The following is a 24,639-nucleotide window of genomic DNA, read 5'->3' as shown; positions in this document are numbered from 1 at the left end:
TGGTCATTTTTCTGACCATCACTTCACTTTAAATGTCACTCGTTGCCCATCCAGAATTTTCCCTCTGGAATGGCTGATAATCCTGTATGTCCATTATCACAGCCAACCTGAATGCCGCTTAGCTACAGGGAAGGGGCTTCAAAAGCCCAACATTCTATAAATGGCACTTCCTGTTCCCATCTGTCAAATCATTCCTTTGAGTCCCAAGCAGTTCCACCAGTGAGTGGAGTGGATTCAGTAAGGAATTGAGAGGCAGAACCTAGCATTTCTCCTGCCCTCCTCTTCCTATTCTTCTATTTCAAGGTACAGTAATCCCCTAGGATAGGGCCAGGCGCATGGATGTCACCTGTTGGGGCATTAGGCAAGCTGAAGGGCTGTGTGTAGTGGTAGGAAGGGCTACTCTGTGCAATATCTTCAGAGCAGGCAGGATGAGGGAGAAGGAGATGGAAAAGGTACTAAAGAAGCTAGGCCTTGGGAGTGAGACCTACAGACCCAAGAGGGCCAAGTCTGATATGCCTGAAATAGATCCAAGGGTAAGACAAGGCTGCTGCTTGTCCCCACCTCTTCTTCACCAATATCTCAAGAAGAAAGGGTGGGAGAGTAGAGTAGAGGGGCACAGACTATGAAGCAGATATGCTAGCTTTCTTCCCATGGTAACTGACACAAGGTCAGGAGAGACCCTCTCAATAATTGTATTTAGATGAGGACCAGTGTTCCAAGGAAAGTGGTGGATACTCCATCCCTTGAATCAACTAAAACTATGCTAGACAAAGCACTGGAGGGTCCCCTCTAGGGAACTATCCTACAGTGGTCTGCCATAGGAGGGAAAAGATGGACTAAATGTCCTAGCAAATGCTTCTCATTGCTAATTTCTATGGTAGAAATTCTCTGCCACGTCAATGGGCAAAATACCATTGTGCCCATTGACACAATCAGAGAATTTGGCCCTATGAGTCTTGATGTGTAGCGAGCTCTGTCTCATGAAGCTGACACGTGGAATGTACTACACACAGGGATATCTCTAGCTACCCAGTCCCACTGTTTGGAAATTGCCTGCAGCAGGATTAATGATTATCCAATGTGCATTCTCATTTGGAGGCCACTGCCTGATTTGATGACCTTTTCCTTTCAGGGGAGTAAACCCAGAATGTATTGCATTTGCATCACCACCCCAGCCACTGAAAGTAACCTGGAATGAAATACAATCGATTGATATTTGCAGAGACAGCAGGATAACAGTGTTGTCTGATGAATTGCTTCTTTCTCTTTTAATTTTAATGATGTTTAACACCATATTAAATGAACTTTTCCCAGAAGATGAATTGTGGAGTCAATTGGCTTTGTTTGCTTTGGATATTTTGCTAAAACATACAATTTGTGCTACCAGGACAGACGCCCTCCTGCTTCCAGGAAGTGATGATGCAATTTATATCATACCAATGAACTGATTCTCTTATCATAGAATCACAGAATATCAGGGTTGGAAGGGACCTCAGGAGGTCATCTAGTCCAACCCCCTGCTCAAAGCAGGACCAATCCCCAACTAAATCATCCCAGCCAGGGCTTTGTCAAGCCTGACCTTAAAAACTTCTAAGGAAGGAGATTCCACCACCTCCCTAGGTAATGCATTCCAGTGTTTCACCACCCTCCCAGTGAAAAAGTTTTTCCTAATATCCAACCTAAACCTCCCCACTGCAACTTGAGACCATTACTCCTTGTTCTGTCATCTGGTACCACTGAGAAGTGTCTAGATCCATCCTCTTTGGAACCCCCTTTCAGGTAGTTGGAAGCAGCTATCAAATCCCCCCTCATTCTTCTCTTCCGCAGACTAAACAATCCCAGTTCCCTCAGCCTCTCCTCATAAGTCATGTGTTCCAGTCCCCTAATCATTTTTGTTGCCCTCCGCTGGACTCTTTCCAATTTTTCCACATCCTTCTTGTAGTGTGGGGCCCAAAACTGGACACAGTACTCCAGATGAGGCCTCACCAATGTCAAATAGAGGGGAACGATCACGTCCCTCAATCTGCTGGCAATGCCCCTACTTATACATCCCAAAATGCCATTGGCCTTCTTGGCAAGAAGGGCACACTGTTGACTCACATCCAGCTTCTCATCCACTGTAACCCCTAGGTCCTTTTCTGAAGAACTGCTGCCTAGCCATTCGGACCCTAGTCTGTAGCGGTGGATGGGATTCTTCCGTCCTAAGTGCAGAACTCTGCACTTGTCCTTGTTGAACCTCATCAGATTTCTTTTGGCCCAATCCTCTAATTCATCTAGGTCCCTCTGTATCCTATCCCTACCCTCCAGCGTATCTACCTCTCCTCCCAGTTTAGTGTCATCTGCAAACTTGCTGAGGGTGCAATCCACATTATCCTCCAGATCATTTATGAAGATATTGAACAAAATCGGCCCGAGGACCGACCCTTGGGGCACTCCACTTGATACCAGCTGCCAACTAGACATGGAGCCATTGATCACTACCCGTTGAGCCTGACAATCTAGCCAGCTTTCTATCTACCTTATAGTCCATTCATCCAGCCCATACTTCTTTAACTTGCTGTCAAGAATACTGCGGGAGACCGTGTCAAAAGCTTTGCTAAAGTCAAGGAACAACATGTCCACTGCTTTCCCCTCATCCACAGAGCCAGTTATCTCGTCATAGAAGGCAATTAGATTAGTCAGGCATGACTTGCCCTTGGTGAATCCATGCTGACTGTTTCTGATCACTTTCCTCTCCTCTAAGTGCTTCTCCTCTCCTCTAAGTGCTTCATCCTCTCCTCTAAGTGCTTCATCTACATTATCTACATTGTCTGTACAGCATCTAATGAAGCAATGAAATATGCAACAATTCAGCAATAGAAAAGACCGCACTTTTAAATTAGCCCTAATTAGAGATAATTATCTTGGCTGGTTTGATATTTCTATGTAATGAGCCCGAGTTCTCTTTCGTTAAGGCTTGGTGTGGTCAAATAAATGAAATGACTCATTGAAGATGCACAAGTACCTTTTATTCCAGATTTATTTTTACATTTCCAAGAGCTCCACTCTTCTCTTTGATGCCATTTTGTTTGATTACAGATGCTGGCATTTCTGAGAATGGCCATTTTTTATGTAGCCCACGCCTGGGTGAGAACAGTACAATTCCTGCAGCTTTCCCACAGCCCTCTCCAATGGGGCAGCGAGGAATCGGCATGGGACCAGAACTTGGATCCTATATATTGTCACTACAATGCTGCAGGTCCCTACAGTGCTTCTATGTCCTGCTGGCCTGGTCACTGAGGGCTGGACACGGAGCCCCAGGACATGCTCTGTGCTGTCATAACACTGGCAGTCCTGCAGCCCTTCCTTGCTTCTGCGTAACAGCCTGAATAGTGATCTGATTTCTGATTGTTTTCCAAGATGATCCCCTTCCCCTTCTCTTTCTTGGCAAATTTGTCACTCCAGTCCTAAGTGTGACTGAGGATGTCCCCAGTATAGCAGCACCCAGCACCCCACAGGCTTACTGCATAAATCATATACTCAGCACAGAAGTGATCAGGAGTCTTGGACTCTCTGAAAACATTATTATTTCTGTCCATCCTTCTGTTGTATTTCTAATGCACTGCCCGTGTATTTAGCAGTCTATCATATTTCTAAGGTACTGTGCACTATCTGATGTCTGTCTGCCTGTCTTTGTGGGGTATTTCTAAAAGCTCCTAACACTGTGTGTCTACCTGTCCCCGTACTGTGTCTCTACTGTAGCACCGTCTGTCTATCAGTCTTTGGTGTTTCTAGAGCACTTATCACTGCAACTTCTAGGTGATCTATCATGTCACATGATTACCTTTTACATTCAGTAACCAGTAATTTGCAATAGATTCTCCATTTCTCAAGGGAACTTTAACAGCCCAGCTGGTGACAAGTTGCCAGGGTGAAGTTCAGTGAAGTGTGATAAAAACAAGCCTCTGTCCCAGAGCGAGGCAGGCTTTACTCTCTCCCTCCCGCTTCACACGTCCCTAACCCGCAAGGTGCAAAGACACCAATAAAGTGAGAGTACAGTGTGCTTGTGTGAAAGCCCCCCCATACTGAACTGAGAGATGCTAACCCGCACCCGCACCCCAGCTGAAAGAGAGAGAGAGCTGTGGCAAAGCGGGTTTTGCTTATAAAGAGGCCACCTAGTAAGTAAAGGGCTACTGGCTACAAACTGCCATATAATTCTGTCAGCACCTGCTTTATGGGCCCGAAATGGGGCAGAGTGAAAGGTTTCCTTTTCTTTACGACTCATGCCCAGTCCCCGTTAATGAAACAGCATGTCCTCCCCCCTTCTCTTCTCCTGGCTTCCTCCTAGCACTACTGAGCCCAGGGCCTGATCAAGGCCTGATTTCCCTCCCTTTCTTAGTGCAGGAAATCACTGGCTAGTTCGCTGAGAACAATGTATTCTGTGCACTTCCCTGGCTTTCGTCGCTTAATTGGAGTGATGCCTTGAGGTCCCCTGGCACGGAGCGGAAGGCCGGTGGTGGCAGGCAGCCAAGGTAATTATGGTTGAATGGTCCTCTCAAAGTCCCTGAAGAGTCTTTACGAATCATTGGGTAACGGCTATAGTTCAAGAGAGCACAGTCTTTGGGGAGCTTGTATAATTACTGAGTTTTGAGCCCTCTCTGGCAGCACTTCCCTCGTTCCCCTTATCCCCTCCCCTGCCACCCTCTTTCTCCCACCGTCTCTCGGACGCTGTTTAGCCACATCATTGATGAGAAGGGCCAGTGTGTGCTATGTAATAACAAGCCTGCATTTGAACTTTTACTTGTAAGGTCAAAAAGGAATAACTACTTATTTTCTAGACTGTGTCTGTCTTCCATTCAAAGCATGGGGAGGGGCGGCTCTGCAGATGGCACCCGTTCTGGGGAAACCCAAGCAAGGGCAGAGAGCATGCTGAGTGGTTCGGAACAGGTACTTGTGCCCATTTGGTCTGCAGGGCAGCTCCAGCAGTGGAAAAGCTGCAGGGCATGGACCATGAAACTAACAACAGGGAAAATGCAGGGGAACAGCTTCAATAACCAGTAGATAGAAAGTAATGTTGCAATATCCAATTATATTTTAACACATGATATGGAAGTTAACACATTAGTGGAAGTTCCCAGATGGCACTATAAATTTGGCATAACTGACTGGACAGGTAGCTAGCTCTTGGAGAAATACTCAGTGTTGGCTGTGGTGCAATTCTTTTCAGAGTTGGAGCATATCATTAGTTAATTTTATTCCTTGACTGAATGTCACTCTGACTGTTTCCTAGGTGCTGCCGACAGATTACAGCCACATAACCAAACAAAACATTACATCTATCTATGATACTTACCTGTCCCCCATTACCATGGTATTTAAGCTTCTCACAATCTTTAATATATTTATCCTTGTTATAACCCGGGGAAGTAGAAAAGCACTAGGAACAGAGGGACAGAGAGGCTAAGTGATTTGCCTAAGGTAAAATCCAGGAAAGCTGTGGAATAACTTCTGGTCTCTGGAGTTATAGGCTGGTGGTGCCCTAACCACTGAACCATCCTTTCTCATGGTGTCAAAACAGTATCTGACAAATTAGAAGCACAAGTTTTAATCAGTTGACATTAGCATTCGTGTGGGGAAGATCCCCTCAGGATTCTTCACCAGAAACATCAAAAGAAGAGCATGGCCCCCTGAGAACCCATACTAATTCTTACACTGTGCATGCTGGGTCAGAACTTTGGGAGGATACCCATTCAGTGCAGACATGTGCAGTACAGCTCGTAGCCATGTATCTCAATACTGAACCTCATTGTTTTCATTTAAGGAGAATGTAGCTATGTAGGCCACAATAGCACCAAAGTGCAAAGGCCTCTGCGAACCTTAACAGAAATAAATGCAAACGACATTACACTAAGAGAAAGGAAAAGTCTCAAGCTCCCTGGAGCTGGCAAACTAAATGATCAGCATAACCTTTTCCCCCTGAAAACAGCAGGAACGCAAGACTCCCGAAAGATTGACTCTTCGGTGCCTGGGGCATAGGTGGGAGAAAGGGCAATGGCAAAATAGATAAGAGGATGTCAGGCCCCTGCGAAATTGGGAAGGCAGAAACATAAACTAAAGTAGCAGATGGCTCAGACAGCCAGGCAGTCTCTTCCTTCTGCTTCACTTCACGAACCGTTTGCCATTGCAGCCTTAGGAATTATGCAGGTCTCCCCTTCCTGATTCTTCTGTCTTGAGGCCTGAACCCTGGGACTTGTCAGGCCAGATGTTCAGAAGTGCTCAGCACCAAGCAGCTCCCATAATCCAGCAGAGGTCTTTTGAAGATCTGGCCTCAGTTGTGAGTGATGAGCCCTTCTGAATATTCTGGCCGTAATGGACATGAAACCATCTCACTGCTGGAACCAGCTCATCACAGTCCAAGAGGAGATTCCTTTGTGCTGCCAGCTCATGCAGTTTGCATACAACTCCTGATGAGTGGTGCTGCAGATCTGGAACACCCTCCGCTTGGCAATTAAAGGAGGCCTGCTGGAGCCACCTTCACTGGGAGTGCACACATTCCAGAGATTGAAACTCTTTGTTGCAGGTCAGTGGAAATGCTGTGAGTCTCAGAATGTTCCAACCCCACTGTGTTCCTAGCACTGATAGAAACCCTTACATAAGCAAGATGAGATGTTGCTATTGCAAGGACAGCAACCTGACCTGTTGTCAGGATTGCAGCTATAGAGAATAATTCTGAATTTATGGATGGTACGCTTAGGTATACTGTCAGTGACAACAGACCAGGAAGCACCAGCTCATTGTTGGACTATGCTGACAGACGCTTACCCACGGGAAATCCAAGCTCAACCAGGATGCCCCAGGGAGTCATAAGAGCCAAAACTTCAACATCCACAACTAACATAAGACTGTGTTTACAGAGTTTATTCTATATGAGAAAAGGTGGTGGCAACCCACCACCCTGTGGGCCAGTTCAGGCCTGGTGCCTGGGGAACATTTGCAGCAAAGTCTAGGGAGTTGCACTTGTTTACTTCAGTTTGGAATTTGCCCCATATGTGCCAAAGAAAGTGTGAACAAGGTCACTTGAAGGATTCCCTGTCCCAGGAAGTTAGGAGTTCAGGCCACAGCCTATATTAATGAACAGCAACATTCATTCAGGGCCAGCCAAGATCCTCAAATCTTCATGAGGATGGGCAGAAAATGAAGCCACGTGCCTCCCCTTCTTTCTGTATGTCAAAGTTCCTCTTCTTCCCCGCACCAGAATGGGGCTGTGTGTGGGGAGGTGGGTTTGTATCAGCCATGATCTGTATTGCCTGAGGAGAAGTTGGGTTTTTTTCTTACTTTTGATGCTGAGTATTTGAAGGATAGAGTATTCAAGGTAGGAGCCATGGTGTAGAAACACCTTATGTCTTTGGCAGGATTTCCTCTGCACATTGACTCCAGAGATATGAATTTTCTAATCCAAATCAGCAATCATGCTTACAATGATCCACGTCAAATACAACCAAAGAAGCTGTCAGCATTGATAACAAAATTGTATTCAAGATCTCTCCTTTCCACACTCCAGGATCCTCCGAATCCAGGTGGCTTTCCCCACCCACCTTGTCCCCACTTTACATTTCTGTCCTTTAGGTCCCACCTTACTGCAGTCTCCGGCCAGGCAAAGATGGTAGGACAGGACTCTTTGGGGGAAGACCATAAGTGCTGCTGCTAGCCAAGGTCTGTTAGCAAGCAATGAGTGGTATATTAAGAATAAGCCATGTATCCACTTACCTACCTAATCTGCCTAACCATTTCTCCCATGGTATCTGAACACCTGAGAAAGGTGAAGGGATGCTGTGTGCACACTCAGGAAAAAGGAGAGCTTGTGAGTCTAGTAGATGGGATTGGCTGGGGAACTACCTCTCAAACCATTCCTGCCTCTGCCTCTGGTGCTCTGTGGCCAGGGCAAGTCAATTAACTACTCCATGCTGTCGTTTCTCCATGTGTGCAGTAGGGCTAAGGTTGCCTACCTGCCTCCTAGATGGTTGTGAGGAGTCATTTATTTTTCATACCCTACTTTGGGTGCTTTAGATGAAGTATTCAAATATTAATATTGACACCAAAAGGTCCGATTCATGCGAATTCAAAAGAAGCTTCTTCACCTGGGGTTCAGGTTGGAATCACCTGTTGCAGGCAGCTCCTGGTAAAGATTAAAGTAAAAAAAAAAGGATTTAAAAAAAAATGTAATTATAAACTGACTGGACTGTAGAGTGGCGACCCAAGTAATGGTTGGCGAAGGCACCAGGTATGAAGTCTCTGGAAATGCCCTGCCTCACCCATTAACAAACCCACATGCTTGAGTGTCGCTTTTCTCTTCCATTTCCAGTTGATGATGGTAATAATACCCTCAACACAGGGCAATTGCTGTGGTCCCTAAGACCCCTCTGTCACACCATCAGCTCCACTCAGTTGGTCATTAGTCCCTAGGAAATGCCCAGCGCTACAATTATGATTGTTTCATGAAAATCCCCAAAATGTCAATTACACTCCATCATCCCCCCACCCCCACCCCGGGCATCACTTGCCACAGCGCATCACCAGAGCCAGCATGAAGAACAGCTTCCCCCACGGCCCCAGCTTTTCTGAGGTGAGGGCCTGGTCACAAGGGTGGTGCGTGCTTCTTCCCACGGCAGGGACAGAGCTCCTGCCGATTACTTGGTCAGGCAGGTGGCATTGGACCTCCCCCAATCCCATAGTTCACTGCCAGATCCCCATAGATGCATGGGAGGCCAGGGTCATATTCACAGAGGGCCTCTGCAGCCACACTGGCTGTGATTCCCTGCATTCCCAAGGGCCCTATCAGGGACACCTGTTGTCAGTGGCTGCCCTAGCACCCTGGCTGGAGGGAACATTGTGGCAATGATAATACAGGCTCAGGCTATCTTGCCATTTGCTGGGACTCTCTATGGGGCCTGAGTGCATTCCTCCCAGCCCCATCCTGGAGCTGCCCACTGCTTCCCCCTCCTACTCAGTACACATCCTCCACATGTGGACATTAGGCCATTCTCTGCAAGGTCACAAAGGGCGGGGCTGGGGATAGTGCTGCAGAGATGGCTGATCCCCTTGTCAAATGGATGGGGGAGATGACCTCTATCTGTTGATATGGAGGCAGTGAGGGAGGTGATCCCACCCAACACCATGGAGCATCTCCAGACAGTGTGACTTTAGGGCCTGATTTCAGAGGTGAATTTGGCCCGGGGGTTCTTATAGACAAAGCATTTTCTATTACAATGATGAACATAAGTTATGTCATTATGATACTTGGCTTCCTTCTTAATTTGCATATATAAATTAATTCACGTCATTAAATCCTCACTTGTCTTCCCACTCCCCGCACTGGTGGCATCTCCCTTTAACTCTTTCGCTGCCATGCAATAATCCATGCAGCAGACACTGACTAGGGGGTTTGATGTTTGTTAATTATTAACACTGCAGCTTGGAAGACGCTGCTGTATTAGGGCCTAAGTAGCTCCTATGTGTTTCTGTCTCCTCAGACTTGATCAAAGCTACAAATGTCACCTGCGGTCTTAACCAGTAGCAAGTCTGTGCTGGATTGTGTACAAAACGCCTGTTTTGTACTAGGAAATGTTTGCTGCTACTGTGTGAGTGCTACACAGGCTCTTGTTTAGATTTACATTTCAGAAGGAACAGGCCTGCCAAGTTTAATGTTGCACATCTCATCTGCTTAGTGTATTTGCATACAGTTCACAGCAAGACAACATTCCAGCTCTGGGTTTTTTTGTTATTTTGTTTCTGTTGATTTTTTTCAAATGTTCTGTGCTGATGCCTTTCTATTCCCTAATTCCACTTCTCTGGCAGATGACACAGGCTCTTATTCAATCAAACCTTTCAGAGTCCATTGGTTTCAGGTGGATGTTGGCTTTTTGGGACAGTGTGGAGACCAAATGCGGAGAGAAAATAGTCCCCCACTATTGCCGCAGGAGGGGTAGGATCCCTGCAGGGATTTTCAGCTTGCTGGGAGAGGTTTCCAACAGCAGGTGATAGATGCGACAGTGAAACCGACACACTTTTGACCCATTTATCAAAGTGCCTGCAGGTCCCATTTCAAGGCTTGGCAAAACAATAACAAATGCTGACCAATGAAAATCCATGTGTGCCATGTTTGGAAAGTTTGTTTTAGTAAAGAAAAATAACCAACGTGCAAGCTTAGTGATGTGTCTTTCCTTGTCCTGCTGCTTCCCCTTTGAGCAAGGATTTGGGAGAGAAACGAGACGATCTAATTCCCAGGAAAGAGTCCCTTTCTTCTCCCCCACCAGGACTCTGGAACAACCAGGGTAGAAGCAAACGCTAGATGAACTGTTCCAAGAGTTACAGCCAAGTCTTGCATACAAAAAAGAGTAGATATGATTTTTTGGAGGTGTGAGGGAAACTTTTTTTGGATGATTTTGCCTCTGTACCATCCCTACTGAGCTGGGCCATAGAGCAGCATAATCCCACCCACTTAACCCTTCCCCAAGTGCCCCCAAAATGTTATGCAGCGATTTCCTTTGGCATTAAAGCTGAAGGCAGGAGCGCCACCCAGAATTAACAGCACTGCAGCAGAATGGATATTAGCCTCTTACAGAGGGATAGCAAAGGGAATTGAGTGCAAAAGATCAGACACTGAGATTCTCATTAACTTTTGCTAACACCTGAATGACTGACAGACACTTGCCTTTTCAGATTATATTCTGCACATTTCCAGTCTCTGACCTTGGGTGCTCTTCAGCCCCTGTTTACTTAATATGCAATGTCACCAGAGCTAAGGCTATTCAGTGCTGCAGTCTTATCTGAACTATACTTAAAGTGGAACATCCAAACCCAGAAGCATCTGTGAGCATCTGTGTGGAATTTCAGATTTGCTGTCTGTGTCCTTAATTCCTTCTTCTATTTCTCTCTCTCTCTGTGCCCTGCCATCCTTAAACTGAGTGAATAGCGGAGAATTCAGATTGCTAAAGGATTTACTGCTGCTTCTCCTCATGACATGCTCCCCTCTTCACGCTTAGAAAAGCCAAGGCACAGAGTGTAGGAGAAGCCAGCTGTAGTGCTAAAGATGCCAGGCAAAATTTGCACACAGCTGGTGGCATACCTTTAAGGCATGACCTTTCTGGACACACTATGGCACTTTACGTTACGAGGTAATGGGTAAAATGCCTTTAGACACTGGCACATCTGGCCCATTGTTCAAAGTTCATGCTTCAAGAGCATCAGACAAAACTTGGCGAATTGTGTAATACAATAAAAGAGACAGGAGGATCTTGGCTAGAGCCCTAGCTTTTCTCCTCCGCAAGCCCAGATTCCAATGTGCTTTATATTATACATGAGAATGAATATGATAGGTTTTCCTACCAGACCCTTCGGAATGTGTGTGCATTCAACACATACCATTATGCCCACCTAACGTGAGTTGCAGTCTTTGCTGCAGAGAGAGGCTCAGCACGGGAACAGCAGACACTGTGGCAGGTTGGGGCTGTGGGGGAAACTTACAGCTATGTGAGGGGTCCAGGCCTGGAATCAAAGGAGGTTCTACAGGTTGGGATTGAAATACATCAGCAGGACTGTGCACGGGGAGCCCAGGGACACCACAGGTCAGCAATGAGGTTCATTGGCACAGAGAGAGAGAGAGAGAGACAGAGTGTGTGTGTGTGTGTGTGTGTGTGTGTGTGTGTGTGTGTGCGCGCGCACGCGCGCATGTGTGTGTGCATGCACGCACTGACCCCATGACCTGATCATGAAGGGTCTATACGTTTTGTGTACAATATAATTTATCGGCTAATCATGCTTATAGAGGTAATAATGGAAGTTATTGAAGCTGTAATGGGCCATAGGAGAATATAAATAATTGGGTTAGTAAGCCTGTTTGATTGGTGTGAGGCCTAGTGTGCGAGGTTTGGTGGTAGTCATACTAAGGCTGGATTTTTTTAGTTAAAATGACATAGGCCTGAAGGATATAACCCAGGTCACAATTTATGCCTTCTCCTTCTGTGCAAGTAAACAAGTGACCACAAGTTCACATGTTAGAAGGGGCTTGGGGGCTTTTTGCAATATGGTAATTAGGCAATAACTATGTGGTTAGACCAAAACAATATATAGGAATTATTAAGAAATGATTGATGCAAGTTATTAATATTAATGATTAGAAGCTTAGGGATATCCAGAATGCCACATATAGCATTGGGTAGGTATTAATCTTGTTATGGTCACAGAAGATGATTAAAAATGGTTGTGTATTCAAATAGTTACAAAAAGAAGGGGTTGAGAAGATCCAGTCTAGTTCTCTAATTTTTGGGTACATTGGTTCCCTGAGATGACGTAAACTGAATTAATGTGCTCCACTTACTTTTCCTTCCATCTTTGTTTCTAATGGTCTCCACAACATAAGATTGTAAGTATGAACAATACAAGAAACCACTTTACTGTACTTATTTAATTCTTATATTTATGTATCTTGATTTTTCTGTTTTCAGTTACGTTTGTCTGTATTAACTAAAGCCCCTAACTTTCTCTGTGTTCCACCAATCTTATCTTCTTAATTAACTCTAAGTAGTCACCTGGAAAGAAACCTGTTATCTGTGACAAGTGCATATTTCACCCCAATGAATAATGTTATAATTAGCTACGTGTGTGTGTATTTTGGGACTGAACACTGGAGTAGCAAGTGTCTGGATTTCCCCCATAGCCATCTGTCTTCATTAGCTCTTTTCACTAATAGCAGCTCCTCCCAGATTTTTAATACAACCTTTTGGGGATGTGGCAGGTGCTCTTTAATCTCACCCACTGACAGACTTGCTGATGTGAAGCCTTTCCCCAAGTTCTTTTCTCTAGTCTTTGTTCTCGGTGTGGTTTGACATTTCTCTCACTGCAGTCACAGCCGCTCCAGGCTCCTCTCCACCTGCCCTGTCACAGTCTCCTTAGTAGAACAGCAGCAGAATGTTAACCTTGTTAGATTTCCTGTTTGTCTCTTGTTCTTTCTTTAAAATCATCCCCTCACCTCTTCCCCAGTGGCTTTTTGCTCTTCTAAAGCCAGGCTGTGATTGTTGGAAACCCTAGGAAAGGGATCTAATACAGCTTGAAAAATGGAAAATGTTCTCTGTGAAGCCAGGCCAACCCTTAGGGTGTGAGTGGCCGAAACCTGCAGCAGGCAGCCTCTGTCACCGCAGGACTGGAGATAGAGAGCATCTACAGCTCTGATCAGGTTTCTTGCCTGGACCGTCCTCACTCTGCACTATAAATAAAAAAAGATACAATGTTGACTTTGAATACCCCTCTTTCTATTTCCTTCCCCCCATTTGTCCCAAACACAGAGAAATCAAAAGTTAATAAAGATCTGTCTACTATATAGTACAGCCCTACAATAAGAAGAGTGCAGTTGATCTCTAGGTGTCTGCTGTGAAACACACCTGGTCATGAACAAGCTGCCTTAACAGAACTGTATAGGGCCCAGGACTAGTGAGTGTAGTTGTGCACAGAGGAAAGACAAGCCAAGAGGCAGCTGTAGTCACAAGGCAGGTAAGTGCTTTGCTGAAGAAGTGACAGAGTTAGCACTACAGCCAGGGTCCTGGGATCTCTGATTAACTCTTTCTGTGCTTAGTGCTCAGTGGGGTGGTGTAGGCCAGGAATGAGGGGGCATTAGAAGAGCTAACAGGGTTTGCTGGGGATTCCCAGGACTGGACTAATTGGATGGAGAAAATAGCTCACACTATGCCTAGCTCATAAATAAGTTGCTTTCATGAAAATGTATCAAATTAAAGTCTTTAAAATAACAGCAGTGAAAAGGCACCGCTAGCAAAACTCTGCCTCCCTTGTTGACACTGCAAGCGGTAAGATCCATCTCAGCTCATCCCGTTAATTAAAGTTACTGTGAACTCTCCTAAGGCCTGGCTGTGTTGCTTTTAAGCATTCCTGTCATAGGTTAGTCAGCTCCACAGCCTTGGACTAGACATGTATGTGGCTAACGAGAATAACCACATTTACATTAGCTAGAATAAAAAGAAAAATAGAAGGATTTAAACCTGCCTGCTTCAGGCCATAAGCCAAGCACTAACTGATGGGGGCTAAGGAAGGAACATATCCAAGGGTCCGATTACTATATAATCATCTACTGTGTGGGTTCTTGCACCTTCCTCTGAAGCCACTGCTACTGCGGAAGACAGGAGACTTCACTATTTGGATCCTGGACTGATCCAGTGCAGTAATTCCTACGTTATAGAATCATAGACTTTAAGGTCAGAAGGGACTATTATGATCATCTAGTCTGACCTCCTGCACAACCCAGGCCACAGAATCTCACCCACCCACTCCCGTAACAAACCCCTGACCTATGTCTGAGCTATTGAAGTCCTCAAATCGTGGTTTAAAGACTTTGAGGTGCAGAGAATCCTCCACAAGTGACCTGTGCCGCACGCTGCAGAGGAAGGCGAAAAACTCCCAGGGCCTCTTCCAATCTGCCCTGGAGGAGAATTCCTTCCCGACCCCAGATATGGAGATCAGCTAAACCCTGAGCATGTGGGCAAGACTCACCAGCCAGACACCCAGGAAAGAATTCTCTGTAGTCACTCAGATCCCACCCCATATAACATCCCATCACAGGCCATTGGGCATATCTACTGCTAATAGTTGAAGATCAGTTAATTGCCAAAATTAGGCTATCCCATCATATCATCCGTTCCATAAAGTTATCAAGCTTAGTCTTGAAGCTATATGTCTTTTGCCCCCACTGCTTCCCTTGGAAGGCTGTTCCAGAACTTCACTCCTCTGATGGTTAGAAACCTTCCTCTAATTTCAAGTCTAAACTTCCTGATGGCCAGTTTATATCCATTTGTTCTTGTGTCCACATTGGTACTGAGCTTAAATAATTCTTCTCCGTCCATGGTATTTATCCCTCTGATATATTTATAGAGAGCAATCATATCTCCCCTCAACCTTCTTTTGGTTAGGCTAAACAAGCCAAGCTCCTTGAGTCTCCTTTCATAAGACAGGATTTCCATTACTTGGATCATCCTAGTAGCCCTTCTCTGCACCTGTTCCAGTTTGAATTCATCTTTCTTAAACATGGGAGACCAGAACTGCACACAGTATTCCAGATGCGGTCTCACCAGTGCCTTGTATAATGGTACTAACACCTCCTTATCGCTACTGGAAATACGTCGCCTGATGCATCCCAAGACCGCATTAGCTTTTTTCATGGCCATATCACATTGGCGGCTCATAGACATCCTGTGATCAACCAATACTCTGAGGTCCTTCTTCTCCTCTGTTACTTCCAAGTGATGCTTCCCCAGTTTATAACAAATATTCTTGTTATTAATCCCTAAATGCATGTTCCTAGAGTGCAGGACAATTGGCTGGTCAGAGGTACAAAAGCCAGAGGTTTAAACAGCCACGTTGCCCGTAGGCCCCAAAACAGGATGGTCCCACAGCCCATATATTAGGAACAAATAGCAAACTGTCCCTTTGGGGCTCTGTGCCTGTCAGAACCCAGCTGCAGGGTCACGGAACCCAAGTGGCTGGGCTGAGAGTAGCTGAGAATGAAATTCAGAGGCTCCTGTCAGAAACAAACACTCAAAAGACAAGAGGCTGGAGGCGTCTCCATCTGTTGAGTCTGCAGCAATTCTGGTCTGTATTTTTACCCCAACCTGCCCCCAGGAGATTATCTAAATATCAACACACCCTTCTCGCTGGCTGGATTTATCCACCCCCTGGCTTCCTCCTCTCTCAGTTCCACTTCACTGCCCCTAGGCTGAGCCCAGCTATGCTCCTCTCTCACAAGCCATGCAGTCAGTGCAGAGGCAGATTTAACCTTATCCTTGCCAGATATTGGTGCACTCCAACCCCCCGGAAAAAAAACAACCTTTAAAAATAACTACCTAGTGCTCAAGTCAACAAAGTACAAAGATGAACGAATTCACCCTCATTGTAGCGTTTATGCATCCCCAAGCAGTGCAGAGCTGGCTGCTTTCATATTTCCATCACTGCCCATGAACATGGAGTTTTCTACTGAGTGCACAGAGAACCAGAGCCTGGTGTCTCTGGCCAGGGAAGCACTTGTGTGTGATGTGTGAGTGACTATATCCTTCCTGCTCAGCTGCAAAGTATAGGTGAGCAGGCGAAACAAAAGGCAAAGCTCAGCCTGATAGAGCTTGGGAGACCTCCAGGAACCAGGAGTGATGCTGTCCCATGCCCTATGAAGCCTGCAAAGAAGGGAATAGGAAAACTGGTTGGGCAGAAGAACTGAGCCCATAATCTGTGCCCAAAAAAGTTCTAGAAAGCTCAGCTAAGTATTTTAGGGCTACCCTCAAAAGCACATAGCAACATCAGCAGGTGGAGAAGGCAGCTGCCCACTCAGGAAGCATATTACACCCTTGCTTTAGAGACAGAACTGTCTACTGACTCACTCCCAGGTGCAACTCAAGTGTTGGTTTTCCTGTAGAACCCTTCAGAGTTTGGAGTTATCCAAGAGACGTGTAAAAACTTGCACAAGGAAGCCAGTCTTTCTTGGGTTGGGGTACACCACCATCTGAGGTCAACTGGGATTTACAGCTCCTTGATTGATAGGTTGAGGGGTAGGGGCTGTGTGTTCTCAGCAGACGGCCCTCAGCTTTGGAACTAGCTTTTTCCTTGTAGTCCAGATCAGTCTTTTGACTTTTTGGACATAATGCAGGATGCATGTGTTTGCTCAGGAATGTTTTTAGAGGGTGCTGGTTTAAGAGTGGAGGTTTTCTTCTAAGGATTCCAGTGGGAAATACTTTCAAGCATCTTTTGGGCGTTCCGGGGCAGATTCTGATTTCAGTCACACCAGACTAAAACCAGAGTAACTCTAATGAACTGACACTGGATAACTGAGTTCAGATTCCCTCCCAATATGAATTTGGTTGCATATGTTGTCAGGGTTTCAAGAAATTGTTGATCAGCACGGAACAGGTGAATGACCAAATAATCTGAAAACAAAAAATCCCTTGCACCTTTGAGCTTTCTGAGTTCCATGGGGTGCAGAAGCAAAGGCTGAGAAATACTCAGCTCCTCAGCTGGTGTAAATCAGCATAATTAACTTGAATGGATCTACACTGATTTACACCAGCTGAGGATCTGGCCAACAGAGAGGAAAGGCTGTTTTCAGTATATTTACAATAAAGCTGAGCTAGGGGAAAAAAAGGAAAATCCTGCAGAGGAACAGCCAGGTCTCCTAAGATTTCTACCTCATAAAATGCCTTGAACAAGAAGTCCCTCTGAATTATGCCCCCCTTCCTTTTGCATCCCTGCACCGGGCTGCAAGCCCTGCAAACATTGGGCTTCCTTCACTGTGCAGACCCGATCACGTATCTGAGATCTTGGCCTTAAATAAATATGTGACTATGTACCTAAATAAACCCGATGTAGGCTGAGAAGCAGGGTAATGGCTAGGGAAGCTGGGCCTGACCTCAGTGACATTTCAAATTAGTTCTGCTGCATTGGGCTGGGGCTTTGAAGGGATTTTGCTCTGGCTGAATGTGGCAAGAAACCTTAAAATGCATCATGTGAAGAGTCTCTCTAGAGCTTCCATCCTCTCAGGATTAACATGCATGCTCAGCACACGGTTAGGAAAGGTCGAGAGTTCAGCAAATGATGCACACAGGAGGCAATGCTTGGAACAGCTCCGTACTGAGTTGTGACCCCATTGCAGATGCACCGAGAATGACAGGCACCAGCTGACATGAGTCAAACTCTGAGGGGGTGGGGAGGAGCTGTGTGGCACAGCCGCATGAGGGCATGGAAAGCTGGCAGAAAGGAACCATATCTTAGTGACCACGAGAGAATGGTCCACAAGGATATTACAGGCGGAGTGTGCAGGGATAACATCATCTGTGAGCAATTCTGCATATGCAGGCCCGCTTACTGTAAGCCAGAACACTAACCTAGTGCCCCAGGGGAGTGAGTGACCCCTTGCGGTTTGTCTCATACCTTCAGGAGTCCTGCCAAGCTTCGTACTAGTTGGTTGTGGGATCATTTCACATCTCAAAAGAGGAGCAGAGTCAGCTAAGATGGAAGGCCTTCGTGGACCACCCCAGTCCTGCAGGAAGTCGTGTGAGTAGCGTAGTTCTGAACCACTGCTCCAGCATGGTGCTAAGAGGCCTTGTTGTGCCCCAAGGAGGGGAGGAGAACCCAAGCTCCTGCTCGCCTGTGATCAATACAGATCTCATTGCACTTTTTACAAGTGAAAGGGTTCTGGCCCAAGCGATCTTGTCAATTTCCTGCCTGGGTACACTCTACCTCCAAAACCCCCACTGCATGTTCAGCGGGGTAGGGTATTCTTCTCTTCTTCCTGTATTCAGCTGTTGTATAGTGCTGTTGCCTTCTGCTAAATAGTTGTTACTTTCCACTCCAGAAGTGGCTGCATTTCAGCAGTAGGGGAAGTGAGCCATATAGCATGTGTGTACTGTTGTGTTTGTATATTGCATACAAAAATATATTAAAGAATGGCAAGGTTGCAAAGTCCAGCATTCCCAAGTTAGGAAATGCCTGAATTAAGATCTCCTCTACAACTTTAAATCAGCCCCGGGACATATGCATTATGATACAGTCTTTACTTAGATGACAACATACTATTATTTCTTCAGGACCGCATCTCTGATACCACGGCAAGCCCCTGCCAAATTTCAAGTCCCTGCTCACAACCTCTCAGCAAAATGGATGGAGGTATTTTGTCAACATAGCAAAACAATATATTTTCCCCTAATCTCATTCTGAGAAACAGCTGAACTATTTGTGCTCAAATTTAAAATAAGGCTGACAATTAATCGCAGTTAACTCATGTGATTAGTTCAAAATATTAATTGTGATAAAAAAATTAATTGCAATTAATCACAGTTTTAATCGCACTGTTAAACAATAGAGTATCAATTGAAATTTATTAAATATTTTAGACTTTTTCTACATTTTCATATATATTGTATTCTGTGTTGTAATTGAAATCAAAGTGTATATTATTTTTATTACAAATATTTGCACTGTAAAAATGTTAAACAAAAGAAATAGTATTTTTCAATTCACCTCATACAAGTACTGTAGTGCAATCTCTTTGTCGTGAAAGTGCAATTTACAAATGTAGAATTTTTTTGTTACACAACTGCAGTCAAAAACAAAACAACGTAAAACTTCAGAGTCTACAAGTCCACTCAGTCCTACCTCTTGTTCAGCCAATTGCTAAGACAAACAAGTTTGCTTCCATTTACAAGAGATAATGCTGCCTGCTTCTTATTGACAATGGGCTTGTCTACACTGGCAATTTACAGCGCTGCAACTTTCTCTCTCGGGGGGTGAAAAAACAGCCCCGTGAGCGCAGCAAGTTTCAGCGCTGTAAAGCGCCAGTGTAGACAGTGCGCCAGTGCTGGGAGCTACACCCCTCATGGAGGTGGTTCTTTTAGAGTGCTGGGGGAGCGCTCTCCCAGCACTGCGCCATGACCACACAAGCCGTGTTAAAGTGCTGCTCTGGCAGCACTTTAGCGTTGCCAGTGTAGAATAGCCCAATGTCACCAGAAGGTGAGCACAGACATTTGCATGGCACTTTTGTAGCTGGCATTGCAAGGTATTTACGCACCAGATAGGCTAAACATTCATATGCCCCTTCATGCTTCAGCCATCATTCCACAGAACATGCTTCCATGCTGATGAAGCTCGTTTAAAAAAAAAAAGCGTGAATTAAATTTGTGATTAAACTCCTTGCGGGGGAGAATTGTATGTCCCTTGCTTGGTTTTACCCACATTCAGCCAGATATTTCATGTTATAGCAGTCTCGGATGATGACCCGGCACATGTTGTCCATTTTAAGAACACTTTCACTCCAGATTTCACAAAAACGCAAAGAAGGTACCAATGTGAGATTTCTAAAGACAGCTACAGCACTCGACCCAAGTTTTAAGAATCTGAAGTTCCTTCCAAAATCTGAGCAGGATGAGGTGTGGAGCATGCTTTCAGAAGTCTTAAAAGAGCAACACTCCAATGCGGAAACTACAGAACCTGAACCACCAAAAAAGAAAATCAACCTTCTGATGGTGGCATCTGACTCAGATAATGAAAATGAACATGTGTCGGTCCGCACTGCTTTGGACTGTTATCAAGCAGAACCGATCATCAGCATGGACGCATGTCTTCTGGAATGGTGGTTGAAGCATCAAGGGACATATGAATCTTTAGTGCATCTGGCACATAAATATCTTGCAATGCCGGCTACAACAGTGCCATGCGAATGCCTGTTCTCACTTTCAGGTGACATTGTAAACAAGAAGCGGGTAGCATTATCTCCTGCAAATGTAAACAAACTTGTTTGTCTGAGCGATTGGCTGAACAAGAAGTAGGACTGAATGGAGTTGCAGGCTCTAAAATTTTACATTGTTTTATTTTTAATGCAGTTTTTTGTACATAATTCTACATTTGTAAGTTCAACTTTCACGATAAAGAGATTGCACTACAGTACTTGAATGAGGTGAATTGAAAAAATACTATTTCTTTTGTTTTTTTACAGTGCAAGTACTTGTAATCAAAAATAAATATAAAGTGAGCACTGCACACTTTGTATACTGTGCTGTAATTGAAATCAGTATATTTGAAAACGTAGAAAACATCCAAAATATTTAAGTGGTATTCTATTTTTGTTTAACAGTGCGATTAATCGCGATAAATTTTTTTAATCATGATTAACTTTTTAAATCTCTTGATAGCCCTAATTTAAAATAAATAAAAAAATTCAGCCTGAGGCAGATGCCCAGTATGTCAAATTTCCACCTGAACAGCTAAAGTTGGTCAAAAGTATAAGCAACTGAAAACAGGGTTTTATAATGGAAACTATCTGGCAACCTTAACTATAGACATTTATATCTATGCCACCTCTAATACTCATATATACACAGAGTAGTCTGTGAAGTGTATTGGGATCATTTAAGATGTGAGATCCTATATACTTATGTAACAGGTTGCAATACTGAACACAGCTTGGAAAGGGGAGAGAGAGACACACACAAACACGCAAAGTCCTACACAGTCTAGTCTGCCAGTGACAGACATTGACAAGGATGCCATTATAAGCATGAAACCAGATGGCATTAGTAAGATTAGCTCAAATGAGGGCCGTGCCTAAGGCAAACCTGCGTATTTTTAACAGGGCCACAGACCATTCATTCACGGCTTATCCTGATTTCCTTTGAATCCTTCCCATTTTTCTGTCTTGACATATTTGTTTTCTTTCCTTATTAAAAGACTATTAACAGTCTGATTAATGGAGAAACACTGGTGGGATTTGTTTCTCAACCACCAAGTCTGATGTAGAACAGCCCCTGTTTGAAATAATTAGTTGGCTGGAATTGTTTGACAGAGGGAAAGGGCTACCCTCCCCACTTAGTCCCCCCCACGCCTGCCCCAGGGATAGGGGCTGCTGAGGGCAAGTACATATGGCAGTAATTTCATGGCACAGTCTGTCTGTCAGTCTGTCAGTACTGTGTCACTGGAAAGATCTTTAACAGCAAAACATGTTAAGCAGGAAGAGCTAAGTTCTGAGGTGAAATGAAAAGGGCTGTAAGTTACACATTGCTAAGTGGATCTACAGAGTATAAGCTAGCATAGAAGCTCTCACACAGTACAGGACTATGTCACTGCGGTTTCACCAGTGTAAGAAAAGACAGATTTTTCCTCAGAGAGTCTGGAAGAAGGTGTACATTATACCAGTTTCCTGATTCTCCTTTGCACCACTCTACACACCGCCTATGAATTTGGCCCTGGGTGTCTACACAGGAGTGTGCTTGGCATCTTTGATTTCACATCTCTCATGAGACTGCTGGTTGGGCCCTTGTTCCCACCCTTGCCCACAGTATTAGTCAGGGGATCTGGTTTCCCTCTAGTCCCTCAGCCTGAGATGCACACAAACCACCAGCCAGGGATACATATCCACTTCCTTCTCACCAGAGCAGTTCCAGGTGCATTTCCCACCAGGGAACAGAAGTCTTAAGGGTCAAAAAGGCAGCATTCCTCACCTAAATCCCTTACTACTATGACCCTTCTTTGTCCCTCTCATGTGGCAAGACCATTGTTGTAGCAACTGGGCTTTGCAGAAAGGGTGCAGGTGGGTTCAGAGGCAGAAGATCCATCCTCATCGCCAAAATATTGTAGCAACCAGGCAAGGTACTAACAAACTTCAACAGGACTTTATTTTTTAAAGTGGAAACCTCTTTACCAAGCTGCTGCTGTACCCTCGGTGGCTCTCACTCCGCCTCCTCAACTTCCCCGCCACCTTCCTGTTTCCTGTCCTTTCAGACTCCCAACAGCCAGTGCTCCTAGTTCTAATAATTACAAGCAGCATCTAAAAACCACAACCATACATAGAAGTTTCTTAGTCTGTCACTGCCTCTGAGCTAATGGAGCTGATATTTGGCTTGTGATGCCCCAGGTTTCATCCCCACAGATGACCTGTTCAGGGGCATGAGTAAACTACTTTTAGCGACTTCTCATTTGGGTACGTCACATCCATGGAGGGCCCTATGGTTGCAGCAAGCATGTGTTCCCAGCTAACAGTCTTCAGACCCAACTATCTTAGGTTCCAAATCTTCCCCCAGAGACATCCTTGTCTCACAGGAGGCCAGGAGACGTCACTTCCCTAGGTCCCTCCAGGAGACTCAGCAACCTAAAGTGGATCATCCCAGGGTACCAGGCAGCTTCCTTTGGGAGTCTGGGATCAGCTCTGGGTAGACATGAGATTCATTCCTTTACACTGGTCCATTTGTGACCATGCTGGAAATATCATATGGTCAGCCTTTCCCAGAGGAGGGCAGCACCTCAGCTGTTTCCTCACTCAGAGGGCCAGGGTTGTGACCTTGAACTAAGCTGAAGGTTCAGGCTGGTTGGTCATTGTACCTCCCCCTAACTGTGACACTGCCTTGCAATGCTGCAGGACTCTTGCTCTTCCAGTGAGCCGGGGTGAGAGGGTGTGGGCATATCAGGACTGTCACCCGCAAGTTATGGGAGGGTAGTGACTGAGGTGAGCCACATCCCCTGCGTATGCCTCTTTTAGAGAAAGCACCCATTATCCCCCACCCCCACCGTCCCATGGCAGTGCTGTCAGTCCCTCGCTGTCACAAGTGCTACATTCAAAGGCAAGCTACTGGGGGCACAGAAGAACGTTATGCTCTGGCACTTGGGAGTTGAGCTGAGAAGATTTCATCGGATCCACCTGAACCTCTCTGGTTCCCCAGAAGCCCTCTGCCCACTGATATCACTGGTTGCTCCAAAGCTACCTCACTAATGGCCAACTCCCCACACCACCCGTACAAAATGTTCTGGTGCTGCGCTTCCCTCCAGGAATGTGGCTGCACTAGCTGGATCTGCTGCTGCTGGGGTACTGCTGGTGCTACTGTTTGGGGCTGGAGTGCTATTCAATTGACTTAAAATTCACATTAAGCCTTTCTTAAAATCCCAGAAAATTCAGTCTGGGAGAAAAGTGATAAATGACCCAGCACTCATTTTTGATTCAGATTCATTCTGGGTAGAAAACAGACCCAAAGAGCATTGCACCCCCTTTTACTGTGGGTGCATTTAATACTGTGATCCTGCTTCTCCATTAACACGTGTCATTTACCTCTGTGCACAGTGGGTGTAAAATCCAATCACATTGGGATACTCCATTCATTTACACTGGTGGTAGCAGCGTGCACTGACTTGGAATGGCTGAACAACAGGATGCGATGCAAGGCAGTGGTGAATCAAGCCCTGTAGGTTTGCAGCACTGCATAAAGGAAGGAGGAGTGTGTATTTCAGTAGCTTTGGCTTGCGGAGCAGTTAGCAATTGGGGAAGATGACTCCCTGAGTGACTGCAAAGAGAAATAGGCCTGGGCCTGCAGCCTTCTGAAAGTCCTCCAAGACCCTTGCCATTCCATCTAAACGGGGATTATTTTGTCCTCTGAGAATGGCTTAAGCGCTAATAAAAGCCATTAAAAATTAATTTTCCACGCTGTCTGTTGGAGTTTCTTCCATCCCTGGAATGCGCTCAACAAGCAGAACTGATAAGCAAAACCTAAACAACGTCTTCCATGCTAATGATTCTTTCCCCTTTGCCACCCCCATCACATAGGCACGCTCGCACCAGCCAGGATTTCATTATTAGGGGCTGCTGTGCAATTATTAAAATTCCATCTTTCTTCCTTTCTTATAAAAAGGAGATTTTGTTGGCAGCTCATGCTCCTGAAAAACAGCACATACTAAGGAAATTATATATATACACACACACACTGCGTCTCTGCCTCTTTGATAGGTCTTTCTGCATCTCCACACTACCAGGAGGGAGTTTCGCAGAGGGTAAGGTCTGCAGAAGGAGAAAGGAGCAAAGGAAACAGAAGGGTCCCAGTGTCAGCCATAGGGCTGTGCTACATAGTTCTGCACAGAGAGTAATATTGGCTCAGGTGGACTTTTCATTATGTGTGTTAACAATCCCTGCCATGGGCCAGAAACGCTGCAGGAGGCAAAAAGGGAATCTCCAGCATCCCCATTTGGTCAGCTCTAGGACCAATGTTAATGTCCTCTTTAGCAGTCTGCAAACTGCTCCTTCACACAGAGGGAAAGTCTGCTGCAGTGATGAGAGAAGGTGGAAATAGGGATACTGCCCCTTCA

At 45.3% G+C, this 24,639-nt stretch overlaps 1 long non-coding RNA gene across 1 annotated transcript; it reads left to right on the top strand.

Annotated features, from left to right (window-relative positions):
- The first annotated feature begins 11,530 nt into the window (after positions 1-11,530).
- LOC141993589 (uncharacterized) lies at positions 11,531-23,766 on the top strand. Its single transcript, XR_012640896.1, has 3 exons — positions 11,531-11,603; positions 17,959-18,075; positions 23,624-23,766. It is a non-coding gene; the product is annotated as an uncharacterized LOC141993589 (long non-coding RNA).
- The last annotated feature ends 873 nt before the right edge of the window (positions 23,767-24,639 follow it).

Source organism: Natator depressus, chromosome 9 (genome assembly GCF_965152275.1).
Source record: "Natator depressus isolate rNatDep1 chromosome 9, rNatDep2.hap1, whole genome shotgun sequence".
In the NCBI taxonomy this organism is placed as follows: domain Eukaryota; kingdom Metazoa; phylum Chordata; order Testudines; family Cheloniidae; genus Natator; species Natator depressus.
Note: the sequence above shows the minus strand (reverse complement) of the source record. Positions and strands in the feature narration are given on the sequence as shown.